General features: G+C 43.9%; 1 protein-coding gene across 2 annotated transcripts in view; it reads right to left on the bottom strand.

Moving 5' to 3' along the window:
* The window catches only part of PAX5 (paired box 5), a 251331-nt gene that overhangs the window by 35572 nt on the left and 188311 nt on the right, over positions 1-27448 (bottom strand). The gene's annotated exons all lie outside the window — the stretch shown is intronic.

Below are 27448 nucleotides of genomic sequence, written 5' to 3'. Positions count from 1 at the left end.
CTTCCATCTCCCCACCCTATGTCCCTACCACTATCGCTTCAGCACTTCCCTATCACCCAAGTACTTGGAGATATACATATCTTTCTACACTATTGCTTCTGCCTACCTGTAACTTGTTTCACTGTCTGTCTCCCCTGCTAGACTGTAAGCTTCTTAAGGGCAGGCATCCTGTCTACTGACTCTATTATATTCTCCCAAGCTCTTAGTACAGTGCTCTAATACAGTACGTGCTCAATCAATACTATTGATTGACTGAAATAAGTTATCAGACCTTAGTTCAGGAACTAATCCTCTATTTATAGCATTGTTCGTAGGACAAAAGACATCCCAACTTTCAACATAGTAGGGTTTTCAGGAACAAAGCTCAGAAATCTCAAGACTGCTTTTACATCACTTAGCATATTTTCAATATATAGTTTGCATGATGAACAAATTTTCAAACTCGGTGTTATTAATATCGATTTCATCAAACGTCATAAAAAAGAGACAAGCTAAGCTTCTCTTTTTGGTTTGGTGCTTCTTACAGGCTTGCTGTGTGCCAGGCACTGTACTAAGCACTCGGGTGCTTACAAGTTAATCAGGTTGGACACAGTCAGTGTCCCACATGGGGCTCATGGTCTTAAGCCCCATTTTACAGATGAGGTAAGGGATCCCAGAGAAGTGAATTAACTTGCCCAAGGCCACATAGCGGACAAGTGGCCAAGCTGGAACTAGAACCCAGGTCCTCTGACTCCTAGGCCCATGTTCTTTCCACTAGGCCACGCTGCCCCTCTTCTACTATAACGCGTGAAGATATGCCAGAAACACAGCAATGCGGGTATGTCACTGCAAAGCGGACGCAGCGTTTGTAAACACATTTGGCTGGATGTGGTGTATATTTCAAGAAGCAAGCTCAAAAACTACATTTTGAAACTGAAAATACAATTTAGTGTTTAGATGCCTACTGCTCAGCCTTTAAAACTAATACTGATCAAATGGAAATTCAGTCAGCTGTAGTCCTAAATTCAAATTTTGCTTCCTTATCATTTGAAAGAGACTTTTGCCAATAAGCATGACAGAGAAAGACGGGTGATCTGATGCCTCGTGAGAAACGCAATCAAGATGGTCATCACAACGACCGGAAGTAGAAGTGTGACGATTCTTGTTTGTCCAATAGGAGGAGCAATAATAATAATAATAATGATGGTGGTATTTGTTAAGCGCTTACTATGTGCAGAGCACTGTTCTAAGCGCTGGGGTAGATACAGGGTAATCAGGTTGTCCCACGTGAGGCTCACAGTCTTAATCCCCATTTTACGGATGAGGGAACTGAGGCACAGAGAAGTTAAGTGACTTGCCCACAGTCACACAGCTGACAAGTGGCAGAGCTGGGATTCGAACCCATGACCTCTGACTCCCAAGCCCGGGCTCTTTCCACTGAGCCATGCTTCTTCTCTATGAGCAATGTTGATGTAGCCCCTGGTAAATATGAAAAGTAGACATCAATGATTTATGGGCGCATGTAAATAAAAACAACACAGAAGTACAAAATCCCTCATGACTCAGAATTAATTAAGTGGCCATTAGAATTCCTGGTGTGAATGCCTATCTAGGCTAAAATCCCAACTGTACATGTCTCATAGCCAAAACAATTTGGTTTTTCTTTCACTACCTGGAAAATGAAATTGTGAAGAAAGGAAACTAAGCATAAATGTCAAGGATAATTCACATATCAAGTAACTGATCCAACCCTTCCTCCCCCTACCCGTATAAAATTGTCTCGCCTAAACTTTAAAGTAATCCACTTTGACTGTCCTCACTGTCAAAAGGAGAAAAACATTTGTTGCCCTTTGCTGTTGCTTGAGGGTTTCCTAGATTCCAACAGATCTTCTCAGAAATAGTTGAACTCCTATGTCAGAAAATCTCAATTGAAGGAAACTTTTCCAACAAGTTACCTATGATGAGGCTCTGACTCAATGATTGTCCTTATTCTGTGTTTGAGAAATTTTCTCATTTTGAGAAAAATCAACAAGAAGTATCTTCAAGTTCTCTATTTCCCTATCCCAACCCGCAAGAACAAGACGATATATGTGAACAATATTTTTTTTTCTCCCAGCCAGCTGTGACCTAGACTTCGGTTCCAGATTCTCGGTAACAACTGGGAATATCAATCTCCTCTAAAGCTCACAACCACTGTTGGGACTCTCTTCAGCATTTTAATTATTCTTCTCTAAGAGACAACCTCAAGTTGAGTCCTGGGTGGGTGGAAAATAAAGCTTCTGCTCTCTTTTTCTTCAGATGACCACCTCCAAAAGAGGAGACTCATTAACTAGTACAATTGATGTAAGGGCATTAAAACTGTATTCCCGTTACAGATATAATTCCTAAGATCTACCCTCAACTTGCCTTCAGTTAAGATCAGCACTTCCTTGTGGTCTCCCACTTGCAAAGAGAAGGTCTGAAGATCCATATCTGAGTGACAAATGTAATAAAATCTTCCCAGAATGAAACCCTACTGAGTGGATCTAACATATAAGTAGCAGTTACAGTGATTTATCTCGGAGCAAAATAGAGTCAGTTTCAAAAGATGCCTTCAGGCTTCCAATATAAGTTCCTCACCACCAGTATGCAACAGATCTTCAGGAAAAAATATAAAACTCTTATTGAACCAGCTTGGCACTCCTCCCCAGTAATGCTGGTCTGATTCTGCCGCTTTCATTAAAACATATGTGTCAAACACATTCTCCTCTGGTGGACATGTCACCCAAAAACTATTAATTCTTGGTTATAATATTCTTCATTGATAAAATGGGGATAATGGGGAAATGGTTGTGCATATGAAAAACTCTGAGCATCTTAAAAGAAAGGCGCTACCAAAAAACTCTCATTTTACTGTTCCTCCGAGGATACTGGATTTGTGTGTGTTAATCTGCAAATAAAATCAGGCTACTGAAACTGAATCTACTTAACTTAGGAGCACGCACACATACATCAACATCTTGAAAAGTTCTAAAAATTAAAAGTTGCTATTATGGCATCTGTTGACATGAGAGTTGACTACAGCTAATTAGCATGTAAAATCTAGCACCAGAACTCACATTGGTCTAGGTCAAGGGTGACCAAGCCACACGAACTGAAAAGCCACAAATCAAAAACACAAAACGGCCGAGAGCCGGAGTTTAAAAAAAAAAAAAAAAGAATGCCTTGACCCTGAACAGGGAGCAGGGGTTCCAGAGGGGACAGCGAAACTCAGAGTGGAGCAGAGAAAAAGAGAAAGCCGGGGCTGGGAGTTGAGTCAGGACGGCACCCGCCCCATTGCGGACCCTAGTAAATGGGTGCGGGGTGCTGTCACACGGAATGTGAAAAGCCACCATTATTTTGGTCACTCCGATCTAAACGGTTTGGGGGCTACCCTCCCCACCTCCCCATTCAGGCAGGGTCCCAAGGTGATCTCCCTGGCTTTGTATTCTCTGCTAATTCTCTGCTAATTTCATTCCTTAATTCATTCAATCATGTTTATTAAGTGAAATAATGCAAGATAAACTATGAGCGGCACAGGTGTGAAGATGAGTTGCAGTTTGACCATCCCTGGTCTAAATGGAGGGGGGAAAAAAAAAAAGAGTTCTCTATGTGAGACTAAACTATATCCCTGGCCTCCACCTCAGTCAAAAGGTGGATGAGGTCCCAAATTCCCCGCACTTTTGAGAAGGCGCAGGTTGTCTCTGTCTGTTTTAAAATCAAATATGACCATTAGAGACTTCCTGATATTCAGACTGCAAGTAGCGAGACAGCAAATTTCAGAGTCCTGGGGGAAAGTCAAACACCTGGAAACTACATTACTATGCCCATCGGACTTCTCCCCAGGCTGATGTCTCTTGGTTATTCACTCTAGGTGTGTGAGGTGCTTGGACAGTAGGATTTGGTTAGAATTAACTGAGCAAATTTGAGGAGAAAAAATATCCCTCCCCACCAACCCTACACCAAGTCAGCAGTGACTTGAATACTGTCAGCTGGAGGCCTACGTGGGGAAATACCTTAGCACTCCTTCCTCAATATCCTCATATCCTGAAAAGAGACAAAGGTAAACTCTGCATAGAACCTGCAAAAAATTTTGAATGGATTTTTACTGGGGAGGGGAGGGGGAATCATTTTTTGATCCCAACTTTCCATGAGGTAATCCTAACCTTCAGCTCCAACCCAAAATTTGCAAGATTAAGCTTCCAGACAAAGAATAATGGTTTGGCAGTCATGTATCACCAAGCCACCTCAGAGCCTACCCAATAAACACTAGCATCAGCACATCTGCCCGACTGACAGATTGTGTTTTCCCACTCACCTCTAAGGTTCTACCTTCCTACACCTCTGCTACCCTTCTGCACTAAGCTTCTCCTTCCCCACTAGGCTTCCCACTGCTGCATGGGTCTGTTACCTTTTAATTAAAAATCCTTGGGCAATACAAGGACAAACGATTAATTAACCTGCTTTTCTGGTTTAAAAATGCCCAGTTTGTGTGGAAGCTTAACATTAACACCCGAACTTCTATCCCTCTCGTCCTGTGTGATTCTTTGCAGATCGCCAGCACCCCGGACAACAACTGTCATTCGGTCATCTCCAAGCCAATCACAAGTCACACCACAGGATGCAAATTCACGTGGGAGAGAAAGCAGTGTAGTAGAGCTGATCTGTATGAAATGTGATCTAAAAAATCACTGCAAATCCTCCATTTGTTGCACTGAAAAAGAGACTGCAAACATTTGCCCTGTGAAAATTCAGCCACTGAGTTTCACGCCCTCAGGTTCACGGTAGCAAGAATGTTTCCTCCAGGACGTAAGTGGTCATGTGCGGAGGCAATGAATGGCTGGGGCTCCTATGACAATTGAGTGGAACAGATAACTGTCCAGGCTAATGGCCATCAGAAAAGACCTTCAGACATAAAAATAGCCCCACCAGTTTTGGGGAACTAAAAAGGGAGTCCAGAGTTAGGGACGTGCCCACTCTCTAAACAGAACTCTGGCCTGGGAGGTCCAGCAGGCCGGGGTGCCCAAGAGCCTTAATGTCGCCCTACCTGTGGGTCCCTAAGAGTGAGGGTGATCCCACCTGATTGTAAAATCCCCGGGGACTGAGACGATATCTTCTACTTTTAAGACATACTCCCTAGAGTTTAGTTCAGTAGTCTGTACGTAAGACACTCAATAAATACAGATGATGATGTGGGAAATGGAAGATGGCCAGTGGATCCATCGCTAGATATTTTTCCTAACCCTGGTCTTTCCGGAACACTGCAAATCATGGAATGCCAATGGAGCCATAAAATAATAAGAATGATGATGGCATTTGTAAAGCGCTTACTAGGTATCAAGCACTGCTCTAAGCGCTGTAAAAGACACATGGCCTTCTTTCTCTAATGTAGCCATTGTGTTAAGGCAGCTCCAGTCCAATCAGGGAGCCAATGAGACGACGGCCACCGTCGTCTTTCCATCTTTCTGTAGATTGGTTAAAATTCCTCCACGGAAGGCAATAATGATGCTGAAGATGAAATGAAAAAAATTCTTTCTTTCCTCCATGCGAGCAGAGGATATATTCCCAGGACTTCATTCTTGCCCCGATACTAAATGAACTATACCTGAGACCCTACTAGATCCCATTCAATGTAAACCCTCCCACTAGATGTCACACTAAATCAATACTATCCAAGAAAGGGAGAGTTCAGAGGGTCCTTCTAAACCTCTGTTTTCCACAGGATGATACCAAAAGATTTAACTCTCGCCACATCACGTAAATCAAGCTTGGTCCACCTATGTCTCACAGGATCGCAGGACATATGCTTTGTACCCGGACCTTTAGATGTGCGAAACAACCCTAGTACCTTTCCAAGCTGATCTATCAAAAGGATGTATTTTGGCTATTTTATCTGTAACTAGGCAAAAAAGACTTGGGACTTTCTCCCACAAAGTTTCTGGTCACTTTAGGGAGTAGGGGCAAAGAGGAGGAAGAGAAGGATGGAGGAGGAGAAAAACCAGGGAGAGAGGCAAAAGGAAAGCGGCACAAGAGAGAGATGAGGGAGAAAGGGGAAGAGGAGCAAAGAGAAGTACTCACTTGCCTCTTCTGCTGCTTCCACCCAGCAGGTCTAGAGGAAACACTGGCCAAGGTGACCCAGTTCACCCACTTCTGCTTGGGCGATGTAAGTGGCAGTGCTGGTAGGCACCAGCCCCTAGATGACCGTTCTGTACTGGGCTTCATCTTTTAGGACCACTGGGCCGACTCCAGTGGCTGTGGCTGCCTGGCAAGCTCCAAGTCCAGTGGCTGAGGGAGATTGCACATCTCTGGACCCAAGCACCCGGGGTTTGCTGGGCAGGCAGCTGCTTTTGCTTGTCTTTCCCTCCACCATCTTCCTTCACTACAAATGGAGGGAGAAGTGTGCCCGCCTGGGAGTGCATCTCCTTCCCAATCTGACCCTTTCCATCAGCTGAAACATGCATCGCTGGGGACCGTGCTCTCCCCATCCCGTCCCCCCCCCCCCGTCCCCGTCCCACATATATATTTTTCAGGACACAGATGTGTCCCAGAGAACCTAAAGTGGGATGCAGGGAAGGCCCCAAAATTTGGGAACACTCCCGCCCGCACTGGCATGTTGTTTCCGTCCTCAAGTGGAGAATCTTTACTATTTGTTTCTTCCATCTAACAGTTTATCGCTGCCATAAGTACTGTTGGGGAAATGTTTAAGTCATTCTTCCTGACCACCCCTTAGTGGGACCAGGAGGGGCTACTAGATGCCAGGCTCCAGCTGGAAGAAAGGATAAGAGACCAAGGGCCACCCCGGAGCCCTGGAGCTTGGAGGTCGCAGTTTGGGAAAGTAAGGGCCCAATCAAGCAGGATGTGGTCAGGTAGGAGGCGGGTGTTCATTTTATAGACATGCAAAGTCACAGAGAACACCAGAACTTCTGCTTTTTCCTCTTTGAGAGCTAGTTAAGACCCCACAGACAGGCAACACGAGGTGGAAGGAGAGGGGCCTAGAAATGTTCTTTGATATGTCCTCCCATTCCCTCATCCAAATCCACGCTGCAGCAGTGCTTAGCTTGAGACCGTGGCCTCATCCTCACCCAAGACACATTCTGACTGGCTCTCGCATTCTCTTTTCCCCCTTTAAATGAATCCCTCCAAGAAAACAATCCAGTCCTTTTGATACTTCGTTTTGTCTTTTGCACAGGCTCTAATCGACAGCATATTTCCAAATTTTACGTGAGGGGCCCTCCTTACTATTCCTTCTGAGTTTCTCTCCTAAGTATATTTTGCCATCCTTTAGGAAGGATGTGTCAAGGAGACGTTCTAAGTGAAAACAGTCCATCTCCCCAATCTGAATCAAGGCAATCTGGTACTACCAAAGAAGCTGCTTCTTCCCTACACATCATCCACCCGCTCTGTCACGCTAGCACATCGTCCACCAGACCATGCTCCGACATGCCTGAAGCCCGAAAATCCAGAGGGGTGCAGGGGAGGGCAGGAGGCTCCCTGATATAAATTCCAGATGGTAGTTCCAAGTTGAACAAGCAAGAATTCATGCTAAGAAGTCCTGGGAATGGGAGATGAAGGGTTAATCCTAGCACCAAAGGAAAAGGGGGCTTTTAAAAGCTAATCTGATTCTTTCCCATTCTAACTTTGACAGAGAGTGAAATAAACCCAAGCAATCTGTTTTTGCGCAGCAGTCAATACTTGCCTCTCGTGTTTTATTTCAACCCAGCAACCCAGGCACTGTAATCCCCACCTCCCTCCACCTCCATCCCCCCCCCCCCACACACACACACAAGCTCCGTTTACACAAACGAGCTGATTGCTGTAGGTGCGCGACCAGGAGAAATGACTGTAAACACGGACTTCCATTTATCAGCATTAAACACTGATGAGCAGAAGGCCTTTTTGCGGCAAACAGCGGCCTAAGTTGAAAATCAATATCTGAATATCAAAATCCTTTGATACACTCCCAGGCCCCAACGAGTAAAGATTCTAACAAATCGTTTAGTCAAGAGGAGAAAAGCTAAACTCCCTCTGCATGCCTTCCATGGGCTAGAGAAAGTTTGGTGGTGGGGCCTTAAGGGAAATGCAACACCACCCCCTCCCCCCAAGAGTCACCAGTTGACGTGACTGATTTATTTGACTGAAACTAGCCAAACTGTCACTCAGAAAATGCCCCCTTGGTGCCTCTTCTCGCTGGAACTACTTGAGGGTGGGATTGCATAAACCGCTCCTGTCAGGGATTTCAAATGAAACAAGCCACTGAATGCGAATCTGACAGCTCGACTGCCGAATTAGGACCATTTGCATGCTAATTTTCACCGTGCTTAACTCACTGGCAGACCTAGAGTGAGAAACAGCCTCCGCATGTTTGGAACAATGCTTGACTGATCTAGCTGCGTTAACGAGCAAATTATGGTAATTTTGTTATTACAAATGCATAGAAATTTCCAAAGAGTGGAGCAATACAATATGTTTTTTTTCTGCTCCTCCCCACTTCTAAATATGGAGTCTTTTGCTTATACACACTTGCTTACTTATGTTTAGATATGCATAGCGTTTCACTTTAAAACAGGGAGGAGGAAAGATCCAAGAGCAAAGAAAACTACCACTATGTACTGGAGACCCCAAGGTACAAAAGGTACTGGGACAAAAGGCCGGAAGTATAATTGTACCTCTGCTTCACCCCTGGGTAGATTCTCCTTTTCCAGTTCCCCTTCTTTCCTATCAAGTAGCCGTGTCATCAATTTAATGAAACGGTAAAACATCAGACTCGCCCAATTTTAATCAGCGTTCTGAACAGGTGAAAGAAAAAATTAGGTTTGTGAATGATGAACCGACTCATTCAGATCCTAGGTGTTTATCTTTCCCAAAATGAATTTCAGTTGAGAAGCCACAGCGGGATTCATTTAGGAATCCATCAGAAGAGTTCATATGCAAAGAGGCAACTCCCCAAGATATTTATAATAGCACATTAGTTAAATCACAATTTGTCACAATTGCTTTCTGGATTATTTTTACGATTAAAAATATGCTTTTGGAAGCACCATCTGGAAAATTCTCAAAGAGGAAAAGCTAATAAGATAGAGGTCTGGTAACCCCATCCAATCTCAGACAGAAAATATTTTTCATTTGAAGCCAGGACTTGGTCTGAGCCTCTTCTTGAGGATAAAATGCGGGCTATCATATATTTATGACAGTAATTCCAGTTTAGGATGGTTTTATTGAAAGGTCAAGAAGGCCTGAAGATAGACGCAAGGAACTCAGAACGGACGAAACTTATTAATGAACGTGAATTTTAAAGTCAAAACTCTTTTCAGTATTAAATTCGGAGAGAGAAAGAGAACCTTCATTTTGAATACACTCGGTTCTGCTGTATCGAGAGAGTTCCATTCTCCACAAACCTTGTAGTGACGGAAACTCGCATTATATAATGATAATGGCATTGGTTAAGGGCTTACTAGGTACCCAGCACCGTTCTAAGCAGTGGGGTAGACACAGGGTAATCAAGCCGTCCCACTTGGGGCTCACACTTTTAGTTCCCATTTTACAGATGAGGTAACTGAGGCACAGAGAAGTGAAGCGACTCGCCCAAGGTCACAGAGCAGACAAGTGGTGAAGGAAGGACAGTACACATATCTTGATGGACCTCGTGTGCACCGACTTGTCTTCCCACGTCGCATTCTATCCGGATAGATGTATGTTGTTGGAAGAATGTTCTCTAATTGTCCAGTGTTCTATCCAAAATGAGCAGTGAGAACATGGGATGCGGAAGAACAGCATGTACTGGGATGGGACAAAGTGAATGTAATAGGGTTACGCAAGTGTTTTTCTATGTCTGACCAGACCTCCAAAAAGGAGACAACAAATTTATTACTGTTGGTGACTATACACTTGTTTTCTGTTTTTTTTTTTTAACGCCGTCCATTTGATCCTGTTTCTGCAAAAGGAGGCATTGTGGTTTAGCGGGAGAGTTGTGGCTCCGGAAGACTGAGTTCTAGTCCAGCCTCTCCACCTGTCTACTGTGTGGCCTTGGGTGAGTCCCTTAACTGCCTCGTGCCTCAGTTTCTCCATCTGTAAAATGGGGATAATAATAATACCTGTGGGGAGCAAATTAAAATAAGTAATGTAAGGTGCTTTGGCAATAAAAGCACCAAAGAGAAACTGGTTGAACGCAGCCCCTGCCCGGCATCAGGCTCACAGTCTTAATCCCCATTTTACAGAGGTGGTAACTGAGGTCCAGAGCAGTGAAGTGACTTGCCCAAAGTCACCCAGCAGAGTAGTGGCAGAGCTGGGATTAGAACCCAGGTCCTTGGAACCCCTAGTGGACTCTTTCCACTAGGCCACGCTGCTTCACTTATTTTCTCTGTGCCTCCGTTACCTCATCTGTAAAAATGGGGATGAAGATTGCGAACCCCATGTGGGACATGGACCGTGTCCGACCGGATTAGACCGTACCCTCGAGGAGTTTACAATCTAGCAGGGAAGAAAGACACTTAAATATATTACAGGTAGGAGGAAATGATAGAGTATATGAGGTACGTACATAAGTCCTCTGGAGGTTTGTGAGTACTCAAGCGTTTAGGTGGTGCAGAAAGGCTGAAGCGGCAGTGGGAGAATATAAATTGGGGAGATTAGAGATTACCGTTTAATCAGGGAAGGGCTGTCCTAAGCGCTGGAGTAGATAAAAGTTAATGAGGTTGGACACAATCCTTTTCCCACATGCGGCTCACAGTCTAAGTAAGAGGGAGTAGGATTTAATCCCCATTTTACAGATGGGGTAGCTGAGGCCCAGAGAAGTTAAGTGACTCGCCCACGGTCACCCAGCAGACTACAGGCTGAGCCAGGATCAGAACCCAGTTCCTCTGACTCCCAGGCCCGTGCTCTTTCCGCTAGAAATGTCCTCCCTCATACTACACCTCAGTTCGTACTGTCGGTTCCTCTCAAAATAACCGCATCCAGGAGGTCTTCCCTGGTTAAACTTCCATCTCTAATCTCCCCACTTTATGTTCTCCCACTGCCACTTGGGTCTTTCTGCACCACCTAGGAACTTGTGTACTCACAAACCCCCACAGCACTTACGTACATACCTATTTACACTCTATACTCTATATTCTTGCCTGCAAGACTGTAAACTCCTTAAGGACAGGAATCGCGTATACAGATTCTACTGTACTCTCCCCGACTCTCTGAAGGGCTCTGTACATAGTAGACACTCAATGAATGTGATTAATTGATTGCAAAAGACACCGAGCAAATTGGACGCCCACCCACCCACTAGAGACTACTATGAAAATGGAACACAGAGGCAACATCGCCCCACGTCGCAGACCGTGAGATGAACGGCCCTGCTTCTTCCATAATACAACTTTGTAGAGAAAGACATTCTTTGCTCAAATAATCAGTTCCGAAGAGATGGATCTGTGGTTACTGGTTATCGCCGTTAACTGTTTGCCACTGTTAAAAGAAAATCAAATGAATAATATCTAACCATGGAGAAGTAAGTGGACGACTGGCACCATCAAGAGCAAGGCTGCTCTTCTGGAATACATAGTTGTCCTCGGTCAATGGGAAGGTGAAAATGGAACTAAGAGAACTCCCAGAATTGTCTCTGGAAATAGCTTGATTGAATTAGCCCGTTTGCCCTTTGGGCACTACTGTATCTTGAAACTTGAAGAGTTCCTAAATGTTCTCCTCTACCTTAAATGTTTAAATGGACTTTTCAATTGCCCATTAATCTCTTCACTTCTCATTCCAACTTTTTTTTTTAATTCTTCCTTCTTTTATTCAAATTCTTTTGATGCTCCTGTGTTTTCACGAACCCACTGTTGCATGGAGAAGATTGTTAAATGTGCCTTCAGAGCAGAATTAAGTGGTGCTTGGAGTAAACAAAGCAAACACGAGAAATTCGAGGAATGAAAGTTCCTCACAGCCCAAGTAAATGTGTTTGAAGCTAAGAAAACTCCCAGTAGCTACACTTTATCACTGGATGGAACTTGACGCTCATCTTATTTTAACACTTCCAACTCTGTTGTTCTTTGTCTAAGAGAGGGAGCTTGGGTATGTTTATGTAGAAAATGAGATGCCTCTGTGTTCACAGCAGAAAATTCTAGGCAAAAGGACACTTGGGGAGAGGGGAGGTGCTGCATTAATTTATGATCTTCTGTTATATTAACTGCTGCTGGGAACCAGAAGAATGATTACGGTTATTGAATATTTTATTCCAAGTGGACACTGTACTGAGAGTTTCTGACATAGGATCATCCTGCAGACACAAAGAAAATGACGGAGCAGTTGATCTTTTACTTTTTTTAAATAAATCCAGGTTTTGAATCTATTTTGGAGTCCTTTACTTGGGTAATTGCACATAGACTTCCTATAAAGGAAATTCATTTGTTCAGGGTCACTGCATGGTTTTTCATTAAAAACAAATTACCGGTGTTCAGAAAGGACATCTGGGTTTCGAGAGTCCCATTAATGACTATATTTTCAGCATCACTATCCCGGACGGTCTACCCTTTCCTGTCACCCTCCGTTCTGAGCCCCAAGAGGACAATGAGAGTGACAGTCAAGTGAAAGGGAAAACATGAGGGATGAGGCCAAGAGCTGAGTCCCCAGAGAAGAGAAGAAGGGAAAAGTGAAAGAAAATAAATAAATAAAACAGAGGGTAACAAGGGCCATTGTCTGAGCATTTTCAACACAAGAACCAGAACAAATATTTAAATGAATGAGCGTGATTATTTAAGCATAACTGTATTCCAATTCAATTACACTACATTACAAGCCCTTTGGTCTGCACAAGGTTGTCTGAGCAGAATACTTTAAATAAAGAAGAGGTGTTTGTTTTTCAACTTCAAATGCATTAGTGTCCTCTTTTTTTTTTCCCCAGGAACATTCAGTCCCATGCCTAGACAAAAGAAAACTACAGTACTTTGGGTCAAGAAACCAATTATAAGGCCAAAGAGAACAGGGGTGAAAGTTAATTACTGTCCCAATTGCCCAGAGCGCAGAGAACAGAATTTCTTTTCACCACAACTGTTGTGTTGAGATTAAGATTCAGTGGGCTGCAATGCATTTGATCACCATGTCCATTTTGGAACACAAGAACCCGGTTCAAATTATATTCTCAGCTCTCTTCCAACACATAGGATTCTTCCGGAGGCGTTATTTGAGGGGCAGTTCTCCATTCGGGACCTATATGACAGTTTCCAAAGCTAGTTATTTTTCAGTATATTAAGAAAGAACTGGAACTACCAAAACATTTTGACGCTGTAGACCCAAGTAAATTGGTAGCGGGGTTAGAGGTAGTTATAATAGATCTTGGAAATTAACGTGCAGATCGCGCAATGAAAAACACATAATTTTCGGTTCTGCTTTTAACTTGGGCAGAGTCAAAGTGGAAAGCTAAGGCAATTACCTGAGGGATTCAGGTGTCCTCCCTCAGTTTTCCCAATAGGTGCCTGTACTTAGTTTTTTTCATGGAGGCATGGGTGACGTTGGACAAGTCACAGTTTTCTCATTTGTAAAAAAAAAAAAAAAAGAGAGAAAGACAGTGAGTTCACAGTTTCTCCCCTGTTTGTTAAGGATGTGAAAGTTCAGCTCTGCAGGACGGCAGAGAGCACGAAACAGACAAATCACTCCCGGGTTCTCAGATTAGGACATTTTTGACCGGCAATCCCAGGTACCTGCTTTCATATGCCTTTTGAAAATTAAATTGGGTCCGTCGATCTAGTTCTTAGGATTGCCGTAAGAAATTGCTGGTATGAATGAATTACTGTAAGCACCTAGATGAACAACAGCAAAAGTAATGCTAACAATACAAACAGCTGCAAAGAAGAGCTGACAGAAAGCAAACACCTGGAACCAAGGAACAGATAGGAGGAGGAGGATACGACCCTACCTTCCCCTGTTCCACTTAGATCAATGCCCAATGTACTTCCTGAAATGATTATGAGATAACAATAGAGTTTTAGTATGCATTCCCTCTCTTTCATAAACATTTAAGCGCAAACTTATTTATCAGATTATCTTTGTACACTTAACAGATGTTACGCTTATAGCCAAGACTTAATATGCTCTGGCAATTGGGCGGGAGAAGCAAAAGAAGAAAATACCATAAAATATTACCATGCAGCACATTATAATTCTCAGATACAATACCGTAACATAAAGCCAACAGCCCACAGGACTCCTTCCAGAACCCCAACCCTTCCTTTACTGGCAGAAATTTTAGAAGTCCCGAACCCCAAATAATGGATTCGGGAAACCGGACCCAACTCACTGCTCCCTTGGTTCAACGTACACATTTTGTCAAATCTCTGGTGCTTTTTGACATTGATCTCTTAAGTGGTTCTTCTTCTGCTGCTTATTGGGGATTAAGGTTTTATAGGAATTAGTTTGTCATGAATTATTTATCATCGCCTCCCCCTCGTGTAATCAGATTACTTCATTTTTCAATGCACCAAGCACCTTTACCTTGCCATAAGGGTTGTTTCATGCTGAGAAAATGGAGCCCTCCATTTTCACAGACACAATAGGAGTGAGTGTTCAGTAGAGGATTTCCACACAAATCCCCTTATTTCTAGAAAAGTAACTAGCTGTTAGGCTATCATTATTATCAGGGAAAATGATTTACAACCAATGTGTTAGAGAAAGGGTCTAGTGATAAAAAAAAAAAAAGTCAGTTGGCCTTACCACATGAAAAATCTTCAACTTATCCTCTGTATTCCACCCCCTATTTTTGCTTGTGAGATAAAAAAACTACCCAGGATTAGCCAGGTTATTATCCAGAATATGGAATGCATATCATTGAACAACTACAAGAATTGGATTGGAGAAAACTGTATGGGATTTCAGATTCACACTATTTATTGCTGGACATATGGAGTTGAGACCAGACAGGCACCTCAGTCTAACTGTCAAGGGAAGAGGGGAATCTGATTCCTTTTTCTTTTTCTCCCCCATTAAAACCCTGCTAGTAAGTTCATCTATACTGACATAGACTAGGGGGTAAAAATCCATCCTCAGTTATTTGAATCCAACTTGGAAATTCTGCTGTCAGACTGTCATGCACAATGACTTCCCTTTAGGGAGTTGTGTGAGCAAGAGAGGCCAGTAACTTAAGGCAGAGGCCTCATATGTTTTAAATTTCAGAGAATGGTTATACCATCACATGCTCCGTTTGGGCTGCTGGCATAACTGACAGAGTCGTGGCTTCCTTTTTGTTCTTTATTGCTTATTGGAATTATGTCTGTTCCTACTCTAGTGACAGACACTAGTACTCCAGGTTTAGAGCATGAAGACAAAGGCGCATACAATTAGCATCCTGAGAGATTTGCTTTTGGGTTCCATGGGACTCTATTCTCAAATCTCGTGAACAAATAACAGGTTTCAGACACGCACAACATTTTCCGTACCCCTAAATAGGACCGTGACTTGATACTATTAAACTTAATGACCACTGGCCACCTACCATGCTACAGTTAAAAAATGTTCCCAAGAACAGCGGATAAATTATAACAGTAACAACTGTGGTATGTGCTAAGCGCTTACTAGGCTCCAGGCACTGTACTCAGCGCCGGGGTGGATACAAGCCAATCGGGTTGAACACAGTCCCCGTCCCACATGGGGCTCACAGCCTCAATCTCCATTTTACAGATGAGTAACCGAGACACAGAGAAGCAAGTGACTTGCCCAAGGTCACCCAGCAGACAAGTGGCGAAGCAGGGATTAGAGCGCAGGACCTTCTGAGTCCCGGGTCCGGGCTCTATCCATTATGCCGTGCTGACAAGTACATTTTCTTTTACAGTTATGGAGAAAAGAGATGCTGTGTTCTTGCCTTAGTGAAGACTCGTGTACATAATTCGGTCCAGAGAAAATTCAAGATAAAGCCCAGATGCAATAACACTTCTCTATTTGTGTAGCTCTCTGTCTCGCATTTATCTGTCTCTAGGCATTGACAGTACCAAGAAAAAGACACCCCAAGGAGGAGATACATTTCTCTTTCGCTTCTAATCTACCAGAGTTTGGTTGGGCTGGGAGGAGGGCTGTACTATTTTTGCATCTTTTCAGGAATGGGTAACACTAGATCAGAAGTTAACCTCCTGGGAAAGAAGGCTCAAACAGCGTAGAATCTTTCAACTAAGAAAAGCCGTTATTCCCGTTCCTGTTAGTTTAACTCTGAGAATGGATGACTGTGTGGACTTGATGGAGAAGAAGACATGAGGAGAGTGCACTGTAGGTACCTCAGAGGTAGAAAGATCTTTGTCAATTAAAGCCTGGAAGGTGAAAACATTTGAGTGACCATTTGTGCCAATTTACAGGTCAAGGGTATTATACTGTACCGTCTAGATACGGCAGACGGGCAGATAAATCTTAGGAAGGTATGAATCCTGAAGAAAATTATTCTCACTGAAGAGAGATGGAAGAATATATGTTTAACAAGCAGTTCATCTGGAGGTCTAATGGAATTGATAAACTCAGGAAAACTGACACTGCATATGACATTGACTGGTTAACAGTTGACCCCACCTCCTTTGTAGCTCATTAACTGATCTCCTAGTGGCCTGAAAAAGTTAATACCCCTACCTAAACACCTAATTTTCAGTAGGAGGCAACTTGGGCACTGGCGTGATTAATGCCCATTCTGTCCCTTTCCAAGTTCACATATTTTAATTTAATGCAAATTGAAGGTGCGAAATTATCAGTCTTGGAACCTAAAGGACAAAAGAGACCTAAGCAAGAAATCAGGAACTAGCAACTCAAAAAAGAAGTTTTAGCCTTGGTCAGGTGCTTCAGTTTTGCAACTACTAAGTCGGAATTACAGTACTGATCCAATTTCAAAGACCTGTTGTGACAATGTATTCACACTGGCCAAATATTTTGAAATCCAAACAGGGCATTTTATAAATGCAGTCTGTTCTTCTTCTGAGGCTCAGAATGAAGACAAAACAGCAGGGAGTAGTCAAAGATGCTCCTCACCTCACTATCATTCTCTCACCCTTTGCCTTGGGAACTAACTATAAGCATAGTCGTGGCATTTGTTCCACGCTTACTATGCGCCAAGCACTGTACTAAGCGCTGAAGAAGATAAAAGATCAACAGGTCCCACTTGGGGCTCACAGTCTAAGTAGGAGCCAGAACAGGTTTTGAATCTCCACTTTGCAGATGAGAGAAGTGAAGCACAGAGAAATGACTTGCCTAAGGTCACACAGCAGACAAGTGGCGGAGCCGGGATTAGAACCCAGCTCCTCTGACTCGCAGGCCCGCGCTCCTTCCACTAGGCCACGCTGAAATGGACAGGGGAGTCCTTGCCCATTCACCCCCGGGCATCGCTTTTAAGACTTCCTAAAAGTGGCACTGATGGCGATGATCGCTTTATATGACAAAAGCCATTTAGGACGAGTTGGACGGAGGGAGGGAGAGAGGGAGTAAGACAGAGAAGAAGGGAGGCGGGTGGGAATGAGAAAAAGTGACCACCGGTGTGAAGCCCTGTATGCCCTGTCACCACCACAGCCTGACAATCTCCCAAGGCACAAACTGGCCGCCTTGATTTAGTTTTCTACTTTGCGTAAGAGAATTCGGACACAGCCTTAAGCTCTGTGTGGCCAATGAACATCTTAAATTGCACGAAGGGTTTTCCTGGAGGCAGAAGTGGACAGAACCTCTGTCTTTATCAGGTTTATTGTCTGACCTTTGAACTGCAATCAAAGAATCATTGCAGTTCTAAGGCTAAAGGTGAAAAACCTTCTGTCTCTATTGAGTTTCTTAAGTCACCCGGCCTTGTCCATGCTCTCTCTTTATTGGCATTGTTCTTGCCATCCGGGTTTTAGAATCACTGAAAGCTGACATGGAAGGGATGGAGGAGGAAGCTATCATTCAATACATTTTTGCTTTTTCAGTAGTTCCCAACCTCGTGAAGTCTCTGTGAGTGTTCCCAACATTATATTCCCTTAATTATTTGATTTTATTTTCCTGATTTTTTTTCTCTCTTGAGACAACATAAATAACATCAAATGTTTCTGCTAGGTGCTAGGGAAAGTCTCATCATGGAAAAACAAGAACTTCCACCAAGTCATCTGATGTAATGCTGTTTCTTAGCTTCAAGAAGTAGCAGTATACTCATTAACAAATAATTTTGTATGCTCATGCTTAACTTTCCATCCAGAAGAGTTCTAGAATTTTTATTTCTTTTTGTATTTTACAGATTCAGGACTTCAACCTACTATCTGCTGGATACCAGCTTGAACTCGAGGGGAAATCTAACCTTCTTAGACACGATAATAATAATAATAATGTTGGTATTTGTTAAGCGCTTACTGTGTGCCGAGCACTGTTCTAAGCGCTGGGGGAGATACAGGGACATCAGGTCGTCCCACGTGAGGCTCACAGTTAATCCCCATTTTACAGACAAGGTAACTGAGGCACAGAGAAGTTAAGTGACTCGCCCACAGTCACACAGCTGGCAAGTGGCAGAGCCGGCATTCGAACTCATGACCTCTGACTCCCACGCCCGGGCTCTTTCCACTGAGCCACGCTGCTTCTCTGCAGCTCAATACTTCCTCCAATAACACAACCCTCGCTAGTTTTTGTAACTTAACCCAAACCGATTTTCCTGAAGAAGAAAAGAACCTTGTGCGGTGTTCTGATTTGATAGCCTTGCTATTGCTTCGTCCAGATCAAGAGCTACCAAACAATTTCTCCTTGGCCCAGATCCCCGTGTTTTTAAGCCGCGCAATGATTGGTATCTTCAGTTAAGCCTTTTCCTCTAGACTGTAAGCTCCTTGTGGGCAGGGAATGATGCCTACCAACTCTTCTGTATTGTACCCCCCCCAAGCGTTTAGTAGAGTGTTTTGCACACAATGAGCAATCAATAAATACCCCTGATTGATTGATTCGCAACCCCCGGTAGGTCCATCAGTGAATTGTCTGGTACTTTGTCTTCATTTTCGTTTGCACCTGGGTCCCGATCTTTCATTCTCTCTCAGCTTTCTAAAATGACCCTTGATTTTGTCCTTGGGAGGGTCACCTTTGCTCTGTGGAATATAATAAGCATTAAACTCTGAACAAGCCTTAGGATCCTCTCCACTTCGCATGTCCATCTTGGTCCCACTGGGTGAGGCAGAGGTTTTCTCGGGCTCTGATCAGGACTACTTGTCGTCTTCTTCCCTTCAGGAAGCTTCAGAGCTTGCCACTGGACTCATTTTCTAGACTAATGTTTTCCAGAATCTCGTTGCTCTCTATTCCATTATACCTTTCCTGTCAGGATGCTAAGAGGAATTTCAAATAACCTCTCTCTCAACCAGAGGACCTTTTATTTGACTTATTTAGAACTGAAAGAATTAGGCACAGTGAAATTTGGGGATAAAATGATGTTTTGGCCATTTTTAGGACAGAAATAAAATCTGAAAATCACAAGTAATGCAGTAGTCCCACAGCACTTAAGTACATATCTGTAATTTATGTATTTATTTATATTAATGTCCGTCTCCCCCTCTAGACTGTAAGCTCATTGTAGGCAGGGAATGTGTCTGTTTATGGTTATATTGTACTCTCCCAAGTGCTTAGCACAGTGTTTGCACCCAGTAAGTGCTCAATAAATATAATGTGGAGAAATGAACGAATACTAGATTGCATTATAATGTTAATTTCATATTGTCGAGGAGACTATTTTAATAGGGCCCGTATTCATTTTTTCTTTGGTTGAGCAGTGGAAACTAAGGTGACTAACGTATTGATTTATGTATATTAGAAGGCGTGAGGTGCAGAGGTTCAGCCTGCATAACTCTATGAAAATTGCCCCAAGCTAATAGGAAATAAATATGCGGCTTAGGATGCTTGGTGGCATTTGTGGTTTATCTTCTATAGCTGGAAGTTTTCTGCCACTGGCTGAAGTCCATAAAGAAGCAACGTTGCCTCGGGGATAGAGCACAGGCCTGGGAGTCAGATGGACCTGAGATCTAATCCCGGCTCTGCCACCTGTCCGCTCTGTGACCTAGGGCAAGTCACTTCACTTCTCTGGGCCTCAGTTCCCTCAGCTGTAAAATGGGGATTAAGACTGTGAGTCCTGTGAAGGACGGGGACTGTGTCCAACACAATTATCTTCTATCGACCCCAGGGCTTAGAACAGTGCCTGACATATTTTTTTTCCACTTCATTCAACTCAATCGTATTTACTGAGCGCTTACCGTACGCTGAGTACTGTATTAAGTGCTTGGGGGAGTAGAGTACAAAAATAAATGGACACATTTCCTGTTCACAACAAACAACAGTCTAGAGGCGGGGAGACAGACATTAATATAAATAAACAGATTACAGATAGGTACATAAGTGCTGTGGGGTTGCGGGGCGGGGGGGGAGAACAAAGGGAGCAAGTCGGGGTAACGCAGGAAGGAGTGGGAGAAGAGGAAAGGGGGGCTCAGGGAAGGCCTCTTGGAGGAGATGTGCCCTCAGTGAGACTTTGTAGTGGGGGGAGTAATTTCTCGGATTTGAGGAGGGAGGGCGTTATAGGCCAGAGGCAAGACGTGGGCCGGGGTCAGAGGTGAGATAGACGATAACGAGGCACAGTGAAAAGGTTAGCATTAGAGGAGCGAAGCGTGAGGGCCGGGTTGTAGTAGGAGAGTAGCGAGGTGAGGTAGGAGGGGGCAAGGTGATGGAGGGATTTCGAGCCAATGGTAAGGAGTTCTTGTTGGATGCGGAGGTGGACGGGCAACCACTGGAGTTGTTCGAGGAGTGGGGAGACATGTCCTGAACGTTTTTGGAGAAACAGCAGAATGAAGTAAGGCCTGGAGTGGGGAGAGACGGGAGGCTGGGAGGTCAGCAAGGAGGCTGATGAAGTAATCCAAGTGGGACAGGATGAGCGACTGAATTAATATGGCAGCAGTCTGGTTGGAGAGGAAAGGGTGGATTGTAGCGGCGTTGTGAAGGTGGGACTGACGGGCTTTAGTGATGGATTGAATAGGTGGGTCGAGTGAGAGAGAGGAGTCGAGGATAACGCCAAGGTCACGGGCTTGTGAGACAGGAAGGATAGCGGTGCCGTCTGCAGTGATGGGAAAGCCAGGGGGAGGAGAGGGTTTGGGTGGGAAGATAAGGAGCTCTGGTTTGGACATGTTAAGCTTGAGGTGACGGGAGGGCGTCCAAGTAGAGATGCACCGAAGGCAAGAGGAAATGCGAGACTGCGGAGAGGGAGAGAGATCAGGGCCGGAGATGGAGATTGAGTCTACTTCTAATAGTAAGTAGGATTTAGTCTACATCTAGTACTACGTCTTAGAAAGCGCTTTATAAATACCATAATTATTATTATTATAAATGGGAGGAAGCTAAAGGAAGTGCTTGGTACACAGAACAGTGCTTGGTACACAGTAAGCACTTAACAAATACCATCATCATTTTTAGAAAAGGGTTCCACTGAAACAAATGCAACCAAATAGAGGATAGCCACCCAGGAAAAACAAATAATAATATTAGAGAATCCTCCTCGGTGCAAAAGTCTCTCTAGAAATATCAGGGTGCTCACCGAGCACAAGCCACCCCAACTTGGTCATGGGTTCGAATCCCGGCTCCGCCACTTGTCAGGTGTGTGACTGTGGGCAAGTCACTTCACTTCTCTGTGCCTCAGTTACCTCATCTATAAAATGGGGATTAAGACTGTGAGCCTCATGAGGGACAACCTGATTACCCCGTATCTACCCCTGCGCTCAGAACAGTGCTCTGCACATAGTAAGCGCTTAACAAATGCCAATCCCCCCACCCCCGCAACTGAGCCCTGATCGAGGTGCAGTCTCCTGGATTGCCGAAGCTGCCAATGATGCAACAATACCATGCCGTTTTGACAGTTTGAGAAAATGTACCCAAAACCCAAATGTCACCTAACTTACTGACTCTGAGTGCTACCTCCCAGAGGCCTGAGTTTCAGAACCAAGAAGACCTTCCGTTGTAAAGCAGTAGTGCCGGTGTTAGTAAAATCACGAAAACAAAGTGAGACATAACTTAAACTTCTTAAGAATTAAAATCATCATCCCTGGATGATGCGCACATTTTTTTTTTTTTTTTACAGAGAGGAAAGAACCGCTTAAGGTACGAGAACCACCCAGTAGAGTTTAGTGCAAACAAATCCAGGGATGACCATTGTTGATGGTAGCCCTCCAACACTAATGATACAAGCAGGAGTCAAATAGCACATTCTAGAAGGCACAATAAGTAAATCTTGGGGTTTTTTGCCCATCTTGGAACCTGGTCTACTCAGGAAACATTTCCCCATCACCACAGGGCTTTTTCGCAGAGACTACCGTAGGGAAACTTTCTTTGTGATGATTTTTCTGAACTGACCTTGCAGGGCTAGGTTTAATTAATTGCTCTCAAAGCTAGGAATGAAAAAAAAAATGAATCAAAAAAATGCATGAATCCTGCACCAGGTTCACCATGACCACAAAGGAACTGAAATGGAAGGATCAAAAATACAAAAGAGTCTCACATTTTGTTGTGGTTGCTGTTGTTACTGTTACTGATAGTTGCTAAGCGCTTACTATGTATCAGGCACTGTACGAAGCGCTGGAGTAGATACAAGCGAATCGGGGTTGGACATAGTCCACGTCCCACAGGAGGCTCACGGTCTTAAACCCCATTTTACAGATGAGGTAAATGAGGGCATAGAGAAGTGAAGTGACTTGCCCAAGGTCACACAGCAGACGAGTGGCAGAGCCAGGATGAGAACCCAGGTCCTTCTGAGTCCCAGGTCCAAGCTCTATCCAATAGGCCACGTAGTGTATACGAAGATAAGGCTACTGACTGAGATTTTATCCATGTTTGTGAGGGCAGATGAAAGGACCGATGCATGACCGGCGGTGCTTTCCACCCTGAAACATATTAAGAGCGCCCTTTTGCTCTGTTGATTGACGTGCTGTTTGCAGTGCCTAGCACTGCTTTTAATTCTGCCTCTTACAATCATGTTCTTCCAAAAATCAATCCCATTCTTATTTCCGATACACAAGGCTGGCCTGGCTACTACTTATCTCCCAGCATCCCAAAGCCACGAGGCGTTATCTGAGATAGTGCTTCACTGTAATTTTAAAATATTTCTTTTACTATCATCGCATATGGCCCCTTTTCCACCCCCTCCCACCAACCCATATCTGTTCACCCCACTGCAGCTGCTTGAAAATCCTGCTGTCACTCATTCGCCACTCATAGCCCACCCAAAAAGTTGTGTTATAACGAATACTACCTCATTCTTGGACAAACAATTACACGCCGGGACCGGTTGTTTGTCATGCTGTCTTGTCCTTGGCTGCTAAGTTTAACAGCTCAGCATCACAAATGAAACTGCTTAGGAAGCAGCGGTTTAACAGATTGCTAAATTCAGTTAAACGATCCATCATTAATGAATGCTTAGTTCAGAACCATTTTCCCCAAACTTGCCTGAACTTAGCAGTCATGGAAATTGACTTGTCCTGACCCTCATTTCCCATCAAACCCTTCCACATATTCACTCACGCACACGTACAAACGTGTCTGCCTATGAATCCTGGGGGATTCCAAATACCGACACCAGGAAATGAGTAATCCACTCCTCTTTCTTTATGTGTTATCATCCGGGTCTTCATTCCGTCGCATTTATTGAGCGCTTACTGTGTGCAAAGCACTGTACTAAGCGCTTGGAAAGTACAGTTCGGCAACAGAGACAATCCCTACCCAACTACGGGCTCAGTAGGACTTATCTTTCCCTTCTTCTCCTTCCCACCCCAAACTCCAATCCTAGGAAAGAGGCCGTCCCAATCTTATCTCTCGGTGAGGGTGAGACTCAGAAGTGCCATTTGACAGCAAACCAGGTTTCTGAGCAAACCCTCCGTCGAGATGCGACGCTTACTCAAAGGGTGAGAAAAGGTGCCTTACTTCATTTTCATATTGTACCTTCCCAGGTGCTTATTACAGTAGGCACTCAATAATTACTAAGCCAGAGTGTGCACGAGATTTTCTCTCATTGACACTTATCCACACGGATACACCTTCTCACTGTTGGCAACCACCCTTCAAACACAAAGGTAGATAATAATGTTGGTATTTGTTAAGCGCTTACTATGTGCAGAGCACTGTTCTAAGCGCTGGGGTATACAAGGTAATCAGGTTGTCCCACATGAGGCTCACAATCTTCATCCCCATTTTACAGATGAGGTAAATGAGGCACAGAGAAGTTGTGACTGGCCCAAAGTCACACAGCTGACAGGTGGCCGAGCCGGGATTCGAACCCATGACCTCTGGCTCCCAAGCCCATGCTCTTTCCACTGAGCCACGCTGCTTCTCTAGATCTACGTCCTAACGTGGCTACGGTCTTCCACGCTCCTGACTGCTTTATAAATAAAGCTAATTAATAATAGGAAATGCATTTTTATCGATGAAAGATATTACCAAAAAAACCCACTTTCATTAATGCTTTCAATGAGGACACCATAAGAAAAGGTTAGGGAAGGGATAAGTGTACATTTTGTAAGAGTAACTCTCAGAGAATATGCATACGATATCAGTTTCAGGGCCTCAGGAGAACTTATATTTATAACTCATCTATCAACAAGTCAAGGGCCAGAACACCAGTAAACAGCATTTTCCATACCCCAGTTTAAAAAGCCAAAGGGATAGCAGTCTGGCACCTATAAGAGTAAAAAAAAAATTACTACTACTGGATCTGGGAAAACACACTCGCACCCATCTGTTCTTCGTATTTAAAGATGGTACTCCTGATGAGGAGATCTGATCCATGAATGAGGTTGTCACGGAAAAGACCAACGGGTGACCAAACATTCCATTCCACACCATGTGCAGGTAACGATTGTCCTTGGCCACGCTGATGCCTCCTATCACTCTTTACCTGTCTGTGTTACAGAATCTGTCTCTTGGTTACTCATTTTCCCCTAAGCCTCTGCTCAAGGGAGTAACCACTCCCTTTAATAAATATTATAATAGTAGATGAAGCTAACCTTCATCCTAATGTTGCGATCAGCTGTCAGAGGGAATCATTACGGCTGTCCCTAATTAGAGAACTAACTAAATAAATGTGGTATTGTGAAGCGCCTGCTTTGTGTTAGGCACTGTGATTAGTGCTGGGGTGGATACACTCAGATCGGTCATTCACAGCCCCTGTCCCACAAGGGGTCACGGTCTACGGGTGAAGGAGAACAGGGTATTCCATTCCCATTTGACAGATGAGAAAGCTGAGGCACAGGGAAGTTGAGTGACTCGGCCAAAGTCGCACAAGGGGCAATTGGCTGAAGTGGGAGTAGGAGCCAGATCTCATTCACAGTCCTGTTCTCTTTCCACTAGGCAACTCTGCTTCTTTCTCTCCTCCCCACTCCTTGGATGTCAAGGAAGCTAAACATCACATGATTCCACCAAGCATCCCGTTGCCCCGGGTGGAGGCAGAATACCGGACTGGATGGACAGAGAAGAAGCGTGGCCTAGTGGATCGAGCACAGGCCTGGAAGTCAGAAGAACCTGGGGTTCTAACCCCAGCTCTTCTGCTTTTCTTCCTTGTGACCTTGGGCAAGTCACTTAACTTCTCTGTGCCTCAGTTATCTCATTTGTAAAATGGGGATTAAGACTGCGAGTCCCATGTGGGACATGGGCTATGTCCAATCCGATGAGCCTGTATCCACCCCAGTGTTTAGTATAGTGCCTGGCACATACTGAGTGCTTAACAAATCCCATTCCAAAAATTAGCTTGACCCAGAGATGGTATGGCTTATTTTTCTGTGTTCCAACATATGATTTAAATATATTTATGTATATACATTTTATTTACTATATATATATATGTGTGTATATATATATACACATTTCTTTGGGACCTTAGGTTGACAGAGTTAAAACAGAAACTGACATTCAGAACCATTATTCTCATAACCTAATTGGCATTAATCAGAAACTTGTGAATAATCCAAAGAGTAGGCGCACCCCAACTCCTTACCTGGGGCCGGGGTCATAGGAGTCCAGAGTCAGAAAAGAAATAGGCTCAGAGCATTCAGGGCTTGTCACTACCGCAGCACAGCAGGTTTATCATTAAAAGTCTGAACTTGCTCTAATCTTTAATTCCTGCAGCTACTGTTAATGTTAAAAGAACTTTCATATATTCTGAGGACTCTGTGGGCTCTGTCAAACTTAGAGCCATTTTATACTCCTTACTGGTAATTAAGGCTGAAAGAAACTCAAATGGTTCAGAGTGCAGATTTAGTTTGGATAAGCCTGGAAAAGTTCAGGTGCTTCTCTGAACTATATCAACCCCTTATGTCTACAAAACTGAGCTGGGAAGTCTTTTGAACTGTTTTGCTTTCAAGTTTTCCAGTCGTTCCTGCTCCTGGTCATGCCAGGAAGACTATGTGACTCACCTTATGCACAGGTTTGCCTGTGATCACTGCTTTCTAAAATGCATTCCCCAACCCCGACTCTACAAGCTCTGCTCTTTTTTGAGGACCAAGGGTGCTCTTTGCCCAGAGGAGTAGATATGTGCCACCAACATTGCCCCAGGGATTTCAAAAATTACAGTTCCCAGTTTCATCGCATCTGTTCCTAATCATTTTTGGAAACCCATTGTGGGGCAACCAAGGACATTATTTAACTCACTAAATGAATCAAAATACCATCTGTAGTTAGGGGAATCTGTCTGGCTCCTTCTTTTTCTCCTTCTACCAATAACCCCATCACAACTACAGGAACTTAGCATTATAAGGAATGATGAATGAGGGGAAGAGCCCCATTTCCAAATCTCCCTGTCATCCTGGTCTCCCGTAGCCCTGTAATGTGACTCACTGGACTGAGTGAGGAAAGGGACGGGAAGAGATGGGAGCGAAAAAGGGGTTGGAAGGACAAAGAGGCGATGAGATGAGGAGAAGGGTCGATGGGGGAGCAGAGAGCGGGGAGAAGAGAGCGGGGAGAAGAGCCCACAGATCCAAAATGACTTCTATTCCTGTTTGGTGCACCTGAGAGACCTCGAATGCGTCTTTGTGGGCGGAAGGTCCTGTCATACCTGTGTCAACTGTCTACCAATTACCTTGTAACCTCCTCAGAAGCAGAGACTTATGTTAACTGTGAGAATCGGATGATGTTTGCTTACGGAAAGAAGATGATGAAATTCAAAGAACTCTAATTTACTGTTATTGTCGATTTGAATCATCTGAGGAAATCTTTTTCATCGTTTATTAGATGAATTTGCTTTCGTTTTATTTTTAGAAGAATCTGAGAGCAAGGGATCAGAACAAAATTATTGACTTGCTCACATCTCACAGAAAAACTCTTTGGACCTTCAGCCTCCATCCCCAACTGTGGAAAACAATAGGAAAAAAAATATTGCATCTGAAAGTCCAAATGAATAAGGAGGTGAGCAAAGCAGGCGTGTAAAACACTCCAAACTGGGCAAAGTTTGAAGGTGGAACCTGCGTGTCCTCTTAAAAATACCTAATTTTAAAAACTGGGCTCC

This window comes from Ornithorhynchus anatinus, chromosome X5, assembly GCF_004115215.2.
Source record: "Ornithorhynchus anatinus isolate Pmale09 chromosome X5, mOrnAna1.pri.v4, whole genome shotgun sequence".
Taxonomy (NCBI): Eukaryota; Metazoa; Chordata; class Mammalia; order Monotremata; family Ornithorhynchidae; genus Ornithorhynchus; species Ornithorhynchus anatinus.
Note: the sequence above shows the minus strand (reverse complement) of the source record. Positions and strands in the feature narration are given on the sequence as shown.